Source organism: Nannobrachium achirus (genome assembly GCF_963921795.1).
Source record: "Nannobrachium achirus genome assembly, chromosome: 7".
Taxonomy (NCBI): domain Eukaryota; kingdom Metazoa; phylum Chordata; class Actinopteri; order Myctophiformes; family Myctophidae; genus Nannobrachium; species Nannobrachium achirus.
In genome coordinates, this window is record NC_137816.1 from 68709129 (window position 1) to 68722749 (window position 13621).

The window sequence follows — 13621 nt, forward strand, 5'->3', positions numbered from 1 at the left end:
AGTTTCTTAACCTTTTTGTGGGTAGTTTATTTATCCATGAATTCAAGTCTCCATGGGATGAGTAATCGATAGAAAAAACAAAAGGAAAAGAAAGGTGAGCTAACCCTTTAATTGTCAACATGTGTTACTTATGTTGGAATGGTGACAGCCCTAGTTTACAGTTAGCTGCACATTGCATTTTATTTTGGTAAATATGTTGAATCTAGAGTTGCAACACCAACCAGTGACAGCCCACTCAGCCAAACATAAGTCTGATTGTATTAATATGTTGAATCTAGAGTTGCAACACCAACCAGTGACAGCCTACTCAGCCAAACATAAAAGTCTGCTTGTATTAAACCACTGTTTCCCAAACAGTGGGTAGGGACCTGTGTGTGGGTCACGGACCAATATGTTCATGGGTCTGGACCATAGAGATAATATATAGCCTAATATATAGCGTGCGGCCCCGCCCCCAGCTATTCATTTGTTTCCATACTAGGATACTAGGGATGATGAACATTTCATGTCATGATTATTGTGACAAAAACAATTTGATTTACGATCAAAACATCAAAACATCCCCAACATCCATCATCCTGGGGCGGAACATTTGCCAAAAAAAAATCGCAGATCTACAAGCTCACAGCGCGTCGCAAAGAGATTTAGTAGAGTGAAAAAAATAATCCAGTACGTTATATCCAGGTCTGTTTAACCATAGGGGTTTAAATGGTACCAGATATGCAGTTCGGCAAATAAAGGGTCATTGATCCCAAGGCATGACGGAAGATTTTGCGATAATTTACATCTCCACGATAGGATTATCTTTAGTGTTTGTTTTTTTTTAAACGATAATAGCGATTGTCCAATCCCTAAAGGTACGCATTGGCATTCGCAATAGCCGATCTACAAGCTCACAACGTGGCGCAAAGTGACGTGTTGTGAGCTTGTAGTTTGGGTCCCGGGCAAACGTCCAATTTCTCTTTGGGTCTTGAGATAAAGGTTTGGGAACCACCATTAAACGACGTCAAACTAACCAACAGTGCAGCTGTACAGAAAGCTTGTATTTATTATCATCTTTTTATCTGCAAAGTGTTAGTTTCATAAAAACCCGCCATAAAACATTATTTTAAACGTTATGAGCTCCTTTCTGTCAATAATGTCACTAAGCTTAGTTAGATAGATTAGTGTTGAAGTGTTGGAGTTTGGAAACGCTCTTTTTCAATGAGGCAACGTCCCGCTGCCTCCCGCATTATGTACATTTTAGAAAGAGTTGGTACACACAGGACCACCCAGTGATTTACATCGAGCGCCTCCAAACTCTGACACTTCAACAACATCTCCGGCACTGAATTTCTTGACAGAAAGAAGTTCATAACATGTCTAAGGTTGATTTTTATCAAACAAAACTTTGCAGATAGAAAGGATAATACAAGCTTTCCGTGCAGCTGCACTGTTGGTGAGTTTAAAGGGATATTTCACTTTAAAAAAAAACGTTTGGTCATTTTATCGTCTAATCAGGCTTTTATGAACACCCTGAACAGTTTTTAATATGCTTGATTCAATATTTAGATATTGATGTACATGTTATCCTGCCCTCCTCTCCAGGGCCTCTCCCCACACACCCATTGTAACTTCAAACTCCATTTTAACCATGATAGATTCATTAAAAACATCCATTATTTTTTTCTGGTGACTCATACTACCCTCCTAATACGTGAGTAGGCCGTGTTTTTTTCGTATAACTTTTTTCATTTATTTTTAATAAAATGTTATTGTATTTAATATTTTTCCATTTTCCCAAAGAATTGTTACAAATAATGTATGGGTATGTTTAATGAATCTATCATGGTTAAAATAGAGTTTGAAGTTACAATGGATGTGTATGGGGAGAGGCCCTGGAGGGCCCGATAACATTTACATGAAATTGAATCAATCAACTTAAAATCTGTTCAGGGTGTTCATAAAAACCTGATTAGATGATGAAATGACCAAAAGTTATTTTTTTTTTAAGTGGAATATCCCTTTAACGTTTTAATACAATCAGATAGGACTTTTCTGTTTGAATGTATGGGCAATGGTCAATGGTTGGTGTTGCTAGACTCAACATAAACAAATATCTATACAAAATCTAGTTTACAGTATAAGTCGCCACGTGTAATCCAGGTACGTACCTTTCCGATCCTTGCGCCTCTCGGTTGAAGATAGCTGGTAAGTAGAGCCACGTAGGTTGTAGGGCCCCCTATACGTCCCTGGCACCATACGCCTCGTTACTCAGGGTGAGAGCGTGCGTTGGCACCGTTATGCGTTTCAGCTCTCAGGGCTTCGCTGCGTCGACTCCAGCAGGTTGAGAAGGTTCTTGGTGTTCCCCTTCCTGAGTCACAGACACTCCATTACCAGCTATCTTCTGATGACTCCGTCCATGGAGGACCTTATGGCTGAAGAATCCATACAGCGAGTCAAACCCTGAGTCACAGCTAGAAGAAGCCATGACTCAGCGTTTTAAACTGGCTGTATGAAATTAGTCCACTCTGCAGAAGGTCACCTGCAACACATTGATTGATTGAAGACTTTATTAGAAGTTTGCATAGGAAAAGGTACAGTTCACTGGTACAGGTTCTACTAAAAGGAGATCCTAGAAAAGACTACGCTTATTTCCATAGGAAACCCATCTCATATAACATTGAATGGCAGACGAATATAACACAGTACTATGCAGTAGATAGTCAGGGAAAAAAGATAGAATAAACAAAGAAAGAATAAACAAACAAAAAAACAGTATGTCTATACAAACAGTAAGTATACAAAGGAGGGTCAGCACACACAACACCAACATTAGATTAATCTTTCCCCCACATTTTTATATGTTGTACAATTACTAGAACAGGGGTCCTCAATGTTTTCAGGCCAAGGATCTACATGTTGTATAAATAAAACTGTTGGTTTTGTGCTTTTAGTTAACTTGACCTTTCACTCTTTTTTTCCTTTACCTCTGCTCCAAAATAGCTATTTTTTTGGCAAAGGCTTTTCCTCAGAATGGGGATGCGAGGGTTCAAGTTGTTAATTTAAAAGAATGATCCTATCACAAATATTTGGAGGACCCCCTGTAGTAACTCTGAGGACCCCCTAGGGGTCCCAGACCCCCTGTTGAAGACCCCTGCACTAGAATATTAAGGACGCCACATCTTCATACAATTGGTCCTCAGTAATGATAATTGCACAATTTTTTTTCCACTGACAAGTCAGTGTCTCATAGGAGGGCTGTGGGCAGTTCTGAAAACAAGTTTACCAGTGACAAAATCGTTAAAGGGATCCCTGGCTAATATGACAAATATGCCTTAATACATCATAATTGTCCTCTTACTACAATGTAAAACAACTTAAATATTGTATTTCTTCTAGAAATAGCTAATCTCTCATTCAATTAGGGAAATGCCTGTCACAAGTTGATGATGTCATAAATGTAATGTGTGGACTATCCCTATGGAATTTATGGCATGCATGTGCAAAAAACACATTTGAAATATTGATTTGATGCTCATATTAACCATAGGAAGTATTATGTTTGTTTTTATTTGCACATGCATGCCATAAATTCCTTAGGGATAGATCACACATGACATTTATGACATCATCAACTTGCGACAGGCATTTCCCCTGTTGAGTGAAAGATTAGCTATTTCTAGAAGAAATAAAATAATGAAGGTGTTTTTAATTTTACATTGTAGTTATAGAGGACAATTATAATGTATCAAGGTATATTTGTCGTATTAGCCAGGGATCCCAGGGATATATATATTTTAACAAGATTAAAAAAATATAACATTTTTTTATTATCACGAGAACAATGGCTTTCATTATGACATGGTAACTTTTCAGGAATATAAAGCCTGCAGTTTCTATTGGCTTGATTCCCCATCGATGATGTCACTGGTAGACAGGTTTCTGACCTGCCCAAAGCCCTCCTATGAGAGACAGACAGACTAAGTAGAAAACTATTTTGCGGTTTTATATTGAACATTAGTGAGGACCTATTATATGAAGATAGGTTGAAAAGTGGTGAAGTGGTACTTTAAGTTTTTATGCAGGATAACATGATAAAGGAGTAGTTCACCCCCAAAATGATTATTTTCTATTGATAACTCACGCCATGGAGACTTTTTTTTTTTTTTTTTTTGTATTTGTTGCATTCCTAGACAAAGATTTGATTATAGTAAATTTACCCCCATTGATTCCGGATGGGGACCAGAATGCATGGCACTGGATGGGGAAACCATCAGGGTAAATTTACTATAATCACATTTTTTTGTCTTAGGAATGTGACAAAAAACAAAATGTATTATTGAACTCAAGTCTCCATGGCGTGAGTAATAGAAGAAAAAAACATTTTGGGGGTGAACTACTCCTTTAAGTTGTTGTCAGGCAGAAACCACTTATCTCCATCCAAGTTATGTTTTTTTGTAAATTAACAAAACGTGATCATACAACAGCATCACACAAAGGCATCAAAAAGTAGCAGATCTACAAGCTCGAAACGCAGCGTGAAGCGACACTTTTTGAGCTTTGAAGATCTGCTCATTTTGAATTTTGAATTGCTGAAAAGTACGCTTGACATAATGACGAGCAATAGTAGGCCTATAGTTCCATCTCAGCCTTGGATGAAGACTCAAAGATTTATTGTTGTCCATACACATTACTTATTCTTCTGCCAGAAATCAAATCAAATTGTGTTAGCTGCGTTAGCTCTCCTATCCTTAGGTTTAATGTAAAGTTCTACATAATAAAATGAGTTTATTATTATCCTATACATCCTATCATGTATGACACTCTTGAACCCTTAGTTCCATGTTAAAGTCTCAAACATCTCCATAAATGTATACATTATAAATATAAAGTGTTAATCCCAAAACCACAGACGTTATGCCACCACACTGACCCTTTGAGTTCGGTAATATTCTGTATCATTCAATAAATCAATGTTTTAATCTGGCTCTGCGTCTGAATATCACTGTATTATTATTCAGTGGCGCTGCAGGTGGAGGCCCGTATTTACACCCAGTTTCAAACAGGAAATTCAATGGCACTCAGTCACAGACGGGATTTAAACACTTCTTTAGTGAACTACACTGAATATTAACTGAACACCAACGTCCCGTACGGACGGATAACGACTCTGGCTTTAAGAAAATCACTTTAGATTCGGAATGCACACATAAATGGAGACGGATGAGCTTTAATCAGAGAACTGCATAAGACTATGGGCTGAACGCCGGCATTACACTCGATGTGAACGGCGTTCAGACTCAACACAGGATTCGGGGAACAGAGCCTTAGCTTCGGCTTTAAACACTTTGATGTGTTTGTAATTGTGTTTTGTGTACATTTATGGAGATTTACCAGCCTCTTTGATCCGAGGCTATATTAGAGTTTAATTCACGGCGGTGTCGTTAAATTAAATCTCCAAACCCTCACACAGTGGTTAGGTTTCAACTCGAGGTGTAGCCCTGAATACATGAACGTCGTGTTTCCACCTCAACCTGAGTTTTGCGAGGTGGACAAAGAGCAACGGTTTGAGCTACAAACGTCAGATTTCAAAAACAAAGCGCTTTAACCCAAGTCTTATTTCGGTCAGAAATTATGCCGTTCATCCAGAATCACATGCCGCTCCTGGATTGTTTAATAAAAAGTATTTATGTGACAGATTTCTTCTTTCCATTGTATTTCCTGGTTTTCCGCTCCCTCTAGTGGAGAGTCACGTCATCGCCGTTCATTCAGTGAACGGAGATGAAATGGAAAGCAGAAATATGTCGGATAAAAATGCTTTTTATTAAACAACCCGGGAGCGACATGTAATTCTGGTTGCACGGCATCATTTCTGGCCGATATTAGACTTTGGGTTAAAGCACTTTATGTTTGAAACCTGATGTTTGTTTAGCCTGGCGTTGCTCTTTATCCACCTCGATAGAAGCCAGGGTGAGGTGGAGACATGACGGTCACTTATTGTGGCCGTCATGGAACTTGAGGTGACACTAGAGTAGTAGTGATAGTTTGAAACAGCCTCTGCTTACAATAGTAAATAAAAAGATGTTTCACATGTTTGTCCAGTTGGAAACACCTCCAATGTTCACAATGCATATCATTATTGTTAGATATTGGAGGATAAAAACGTCGAAATAAATACATCAAACATACCTTCTGCACGAGCGTTAATTTCCCCACCAAACAATTCCAAACCAAGCGTCGTCCTCACCGCGCGCATGCGTCTATTTAAACCCCCTGTTCACGTCACTTCCGGTCTGAAGCCCCGCCCACTGGATCCGGTGTGTTGAGCACGTGTTCCTTCCTTGGTATTGAATTCATGGACATAACAAATAGCAAGCAACAAAGAAATACATAAATGAATAAATATATAAATACAAATCATCACAGTTATAAAATAAATAACAAAAAAACAAGACACTTGTGTACAGGATAGGGGAAACAAGGGGGTGGGGCTAAGGTAAAGGGGGGGGGGGGGGGGGGTTAGTGCTGTTAGTGCTGCTCGCTCAAGTGCAAAGTACCTATACCTACTGATCCATTACAATAATACACGCAGCATAATAGGCCCAAAGCCATATCCAAACCATAACAATTTAACTGATAATCAGGAAGAGTTTTTATTTTGAGCACAGTAGTGACAAATTAATAGCTTTCTCAGTACGTTTTTCTCTTTAACAAAGTTACAAAGTTTTCCCTTTATCACAGTACAATTGAGTCAGTTTCAAGATTTTTTTTTTTAGCACAGTTTATTTTGAGCACTGTAGTGAGAAATTAATAGTTGTGCATTGTGCAAATGCAGGCTTTTCTCAAGTACAAGTCTTCATGCCTCTGACTTTATCCACCCTCCATGTGTCAGGCAGGGATTTCAGCCACTCCTGGAAGTCCTCACGTTTCCGCGAGGCGGGTCTTAACTCAATCCTGGTGGGTTTAGGAATCACGCGCAGACATACAAGCTCACGTCGCGTCGCAAATGCAACCCGTTGTGAGCATAGAGCTATAATAATAAGGTTGTGAGCTTGTAAATCGCGGCGGAAGCTCGGTGCAGACGTCTGCGCAATGCACTATGGGGCGTTGGAAACTCATCGCAGAGGAAGTGGTTTACTGGGGTCACTTAAAAATTGCCCATTCATTTTCCCCATAGACTTTTACAAACATATTTATAACCATTATGTTAAGCCTCGAACCAAGCCATCCAGGATGGCAGTGAATCATGAACATGAGACCTTTGTTTCTATGAAAAGAACATTTTGAAAATTGCAATAAATAAATAAATAAATAAATAAATAAAAAGGTAGTTTTAAATTAAATGTAGTATATCAAATAATGTAAGATTAAAATATGTTTTCACATAAGATCAAAGGTTGTATGGTATGGTAAATATGATTATTTTAGGGGTCCCGGCCTGAAAAGGTTGAGGACCCCTGTATTAGAGGACAGAAGAATGCAAGTGGTGAAAGAAGTAGGCCTTTTTTAAAGTAAAATAAGTGATAATCTAAGTAAGCAGCAAGTAGAATAATGGTGTGATGACACAGTAGATCCACTAGAGGGTGCTCTAAGTCCACCTATAAAAATTGTGTTCACATCACCAGCCTGGTAGATCTGCTATTTTTTAGCAAAGAGGTGTACTAAAAAGAGCAGACCAAGTACAGTCATGGTCAAAGTTGATGAAGTATTGAGGGTGGTTGAATGTGTGAATATGTCTGAAGTGATATCGATCAATTCAAAAATATTCCTAGGACCCCCTGGACAGGCATCACAGCACCCCAGGCCAGTGGTTCTCACCCTGTGGGCCAGGACCCCCAGGGGGGTCCCCACATTATTCTGGGGGGTCCCCAGATGATTAACTTAATTATGTGCAACATTGTTTTCTCACTTAAAGGGGGACTGTCACCTAAAGGGTTACTGTCACCTTAAGAAATCATTTTAAAAACAATTTAATGTTTTTATGATGTCATTGTGGGAATGCGCAATTATAAGCCAATCAAATTAATTGACTGTAACTAGACTACTTACTGTACTGGTCAGCTGTTGTTGGGGGGCGAGGGGCAGATTACACTGTGACAGTTTCAAACTGTTTCAGGATGGACACGTCGGGAGAGAGACCACTTGAACTGTATCATACTATTATAATTTTGGGGCTGACAGCGGACCAAACAAACCATTGAAACCAACATACCGGTACATGTTCAGTGCTATGGTATCTGCACATTTTTAAAGTGACAATATATGGACTTTTTAATACCTCTAAAAAGACAAATTAAACATTGGCCAAATTGTCAGATATTATAGAGGCAGAAATTGTGAAAATATCAGATCTACATGTAGATCAGTGGGTCCATAACACCTCAATGTATAGCTGACCTCACTGACCTGCCCATATATGGTGGAAAGAGTACTGAAAAATCCTACTCAAAGTAAAAGTACTTTTTTTTATAGTTCTACTTTCTTTTTTTAACATTAATGTTACACATTACCGGTTACCTAAGCTGTCCCAAAGGAATGTCATTAACCAGGAAGAGAAAAACACTAATCAGAAAACATATTATGTAAACTGTATGTAAACAATACACACAAATCAAGTGCTGCAAATGTTGGAAACAAAGGACATTTCTTAGGTCAGGGGTTCTCAACCATTTCAGGCTACGACCCCAAAAATAATAATATTTCAACTCATAACTTCACCCTGACAAGCACTTGCAATTGTAGGAGTTGGCATTACATTAGTTTGACTACATCTGTTCCATTGTGAAAATAGCAGATCTACATGCTCACAATGCCACAGAGGCATTGTGAGAGGCATGTAGATCTGCCATTTTCAAAAATGTTGCCTCTATTATTTGACAATTTGGCCTATTTTTTACCAGAGGTAGGCTACTAGGGCAAAAAAGAAACAGAAGGGGGCTTAATCTATTTACAAGTCTTGAGTAGCAGCCACGGTCTGAAGGTGACTTTTCAGACCAATTTTGAAGGAGACTAGGGATTTGCACTCCTCTAAGGCCTGCGGAAGGCGGTCCACATGTTATAGCAGAAACAAATTAGAGCTTTATTTTAGTGTTAAATCTGTGTTGAACATGATTAGCCTCTGGTGTTGTGATCGTGGACATCTTTGACCTTTAGGAAGCAGTTTGTCAGGTACATGGGTATCTGAGGTGTACTAAACCTCACACTCCCTTCCCAAGATGATCACTTTGCCATCAAATCACTTAACTGTGTTCACAAAATGGACTTGTGTTTTCATTCAGTACACACAACTAAGCATTTGCTGCACACTACCAAGCATTTACAGCACACTGGAGTGCAAAAATTAAAACACACCATTGAATTGGAACACACCATATGAATGACATAGACTCTGGAGAATGAGCCATTTCTCCTTTTGTAAAATGACTCAGTGTTGGCCTACTTTATTTTATATAGTCAAACATAAAACAGCACACAAATATGCATCCAAAAAGTTTTATTTGGGTACATGATTTACAGTAGATTTAGGCATCATGCCTCCCGAGATGGGCCCAAAATATAAAAAAGTATTTTGAAACAAATCTAAATACTTGGTCAGTACTTGGTCTAATATTGACCAGGATTATTTGACCAGGATTAATATTGACTGTTGACAATATCCTGGTATTTGTATCTTTGTATTTCAAACTTTTTTTGTATTTTGTGCCCATCTCTGCCTCTGGTTCCTGTCTCAATGTTCAGTGTTCAACAACTGAACATTGTGTGTAGTGTTTAGACAACAAGGTGCTTGTGTAATTGACATCAGACTTGAATGTGTAGAGTTTTCAATAGTTGTGTGTTGTGTGTTGATACTTTGATATTTTACATGAGAAGTGTGTGCAACAACTGAACATTGTGTATAGTGTTTTGACAACAAGGTGAATTGTAATTGACATCCGTGTGTTATAGGATGATGCTTTGAGATTTGACGTGAGAAGTGTGTGCAACAACCAAAAATGGGAGTGTAAAGAAAGAAAATCCGAGTCTAATGCATGAAAAGGGAGTGTGAAGTAGTGCCAAATCAGGGCAAGCAGTAGGTACATGAAGTTAAGTTTGTGAAAATTGTGCCGAATTTTTGATTTTTGTGTGTTAACAATCGTGAAAAACTGTAAAGGTGGTAAGGATCAGTCCTTTGAACCTGCCATTGAGGACAGTTTTAAGGATCTTTGAAGTACGTTCCAGGTTGTTGGGCAGCTGATGGAGAAGGCTACCTCGGGAGAGTTTCGCTGTTTCTATGTGTCATCTTTTTGACACCCAAGCCTAGCCCTTACTCTAACCTCTGTGGGGTGAGTCGCCAACCCGTTGTCGAAATGATGGTTGTTTGAAAGAGTGAGATTTCCTTGGCTGCCTCGCCCAGTACTGTGTGAGCTAGAGCAGTGTTTCTCAACCACTGGTCCTGGGGACCTTTGGTGTGCCCCTGAGAAGGGTCAAGTGTGCCCCTTGAAACTGCTTGAAAGTCAGTATTGTATTTATCATTTTAAAAATGATTTAAACTAGTGAAAACAGCCGATCTACAAGCACACAACGCCTCGCACCGCTTGTAGATCTGCTGTTTTCACGACCGTTGTGCGACAGCCTTGTATGATGAAGCAGGGCTTTACTTTGCGAAGAAACTTACACATTTGAAACTTGGAGATACAAGGTTTCTTCCCGAAAGTGACGATATTTACACCCCCGTATTATGTTGGTGTGCCCATGGATTCTTGGGACATGAAAAGTGTGCCCATGCAGAAAAAAGGTTGAGAAACACTGCTCTAGAGGAGCCTTTAACATAAGGAGATCACTGGAGCAGGTGTGATGTGTGCTTTCACTCGGTTCTAGCATGGAACAAATATATGAGGGGTGCAATCCTGAAATACCTTTATTTTTATTTCATTTTTAATTTTTATCCCACAATTCTGTAACCCATTTATTAACCCAGTGCCAATTGCCTATGTAATCCTGGGCTCTGCTCTCCCTCTGCCAACCTGGGGAGACAACGGACAAACCTCATGCTTCCTTCAATGCATGGGTAGTCCAAGTTGTTTCTTATCACCTGACAAGGGGGATTTCCCTGGGATGGACATAGCACGTGGAAGGAACACGTTATTCCAACCAGTTCCTTTCCCCTCCATCAGGGGCCCCGGCTGGCCAGGGGGAGGCATTATTGAGACCAGGATTACTGCATGTTTTTTGTGAGGGTACCTTGGGTAGCTCAGTCGGTAGAGCTCTCGCCTTTGTACCGCAAGGTCATGGGTTCGATTCCGGGCACCGCCAACTCAGCGTATGAGTAGCACGGCTTGGCAAGTTGTGCGGCAAGTACTGGGAGCTGATGGTAGGTGTGGCGCTCCACCTCAGCAGTCCATCTCCCAGGGGTCTAGCGCATTGTAACGGGGACAGACTCCCGCGTGTTACCGGCTGATACCGACAATAAGCCACTCCCGACCTACTTGTACCTTCCCTAGGAGACACGGGGAGAACATGCAAACTCCACACAGAAAGGCTATCGCCGACCCCACCTAGGGTGTGGGCGCTGATGACGCGGAGGGAGAAACACGCCACCAGCACCCACATCGTCCCCCGGCGGGAATCGAACCCAGGACCTTCTAGCTGTGAGGCAAAGCACTAACCACTGCACCACCGTGCCCTCCTGAAATACCTTTAAATAAAAACAAGTACCAGTGTTATGTAGGCCTAGTGATATATTGTCATATTGACCACCAGTGTTCTGATGGCCCACATGTGCCAAATGTTGCTGCTAATGTTATACTGGGTGTACATTTAGGTAAGAGATTATCGAGGGTCGAAAAACAGAGACAATATGCTCACGAGCTTGTAGATCTGCTATTTTTGAAAGAAAAATCATGAAAACTTGCATGTCCAAGTCTTTATTTTCTTCTAAATCAGCGGTTCTCAAACCTTTTCATGTCAAGGACCCCCAAAATTGCATGTATTTGGCCACGGACCCCCATATGTTGTTTCATGGCCTGTATACCAGCACAGACTCTATCTCTGAACCAGTGAGACAGGCCCGGCACCACGGGGTGCCAGAGGGGGCCTTTCACCCTCAGCTGCAAATCCTGCCCCCTCAGTTTAAGTTTAATATCGTCACTGTGAGGCAGAAACTTTGTATCTCCGAGTTTCAAATGTCTGTGTTTTATCGTAAAGTAAAACCTTGCTTTATGTTCCGAGACTATCGCACAAAACTAGTGAAAACAGACGATCTACAAGCACACAACGCCTCGCACCGCGAGGCGTTGTGTGCTTGTAGATCGGCTGTTTTCACTAGTTTAAATCATTTTTAATATGATAAATACAAAACCAACGGTATTGTACATACAAGGTTTCCACTCGACAACATCAAAATATATATTGTTAATATAAAAATGAGATTTGCCCCCTCACCATTTCATCCGGCTGCCGAGCCTGCATTGAGACCCTAAAAATACTTGTTTCAGGAAAATAAAAGAAGACATGTCACACATTTTTCTTCTGCTGTGTTGAGTTTCGATGTGTGCACTGTGTCATTTCATAGAGGCATCTAAAGAGCACAAAGTATGTTTCTGAACGTGTCGAGTATCGCGAGACTGGCCACCGTTTCCTGTCTGGGAACCAAATCTCACGATACTTCTGAGACAGAAACGATACCTGCTGCTGTTTAGATCCTCAATAAAACAATGTACTGTGATTAGAGCAAGTGATTAGAAAACAACCTGTGATATGTCTTCTTTTATATTCCTGGGATTTAGGCCCGGCCTCTACGGAGATAATTGTTCACTTTGTGATACAAGCACCAAATTTTGCACAAAGTTTCCTCTGGACCTACTTTTTCCAAAAAGCAAGTTAGCCTCTCAATTAAAAACAAATAGGGTTGGGGTCCCATTGACTTTCTATACAGTAAAATAATACAACAATAAATCTGCTTTAAGTAGCAAGTGAGGGGTCAAACAACGAAAAACATTCCTTGGGCTAGAAAGGCCACCACAAAACTATGGTTTAGTGATGAGTCATCACTTTTCACCGTGGTTTTCACACTTTTGTGGGGGCCTTTCTAGCCCAAGGAATGTTTTTGGTGCAAAACAGATGCTTACAATGGATTCAGCACCATGAAAAACCCCTAGTTTGACCCCTTCACATGCTATTTGAAGCAGATTTATTTTTTTGTATAATTTTACTGTATAAAAAGTCAATGGGACCCCAACCCTATTTGTTTTTAATTGATTGGCTAACCTGTTTTTCTGAACAAGTAGGTCCTAGGCATTGTTCATGCCAAATTTGGTGCTTGTATCACAAAGTGAACGATTCTATCAATAAATTGACTTGTTCAGCCCAAAATAAACTAATTAGGGTCCTGCTTAGCCTTCCCTATCAGACTCACCTCACCGCTACTCACCAGTTAAGAGTGGGGTGGCTCAGAGTAGATGACAGCAACTTGCAATGGGCCTGGTGTACAAGATACACTACACCACTATGATACCCAAGTACCTGTCAAAATACTTTATAAACATTAAGGATGTCCATAATTACAACACCAGAGGCAGCGCCACAGATCACTTTCAACCCAGAGTCAAAACCAACAAAGGGTCAAACTCTTTTTTCTGCTATACCACCAAAATGTGGAACG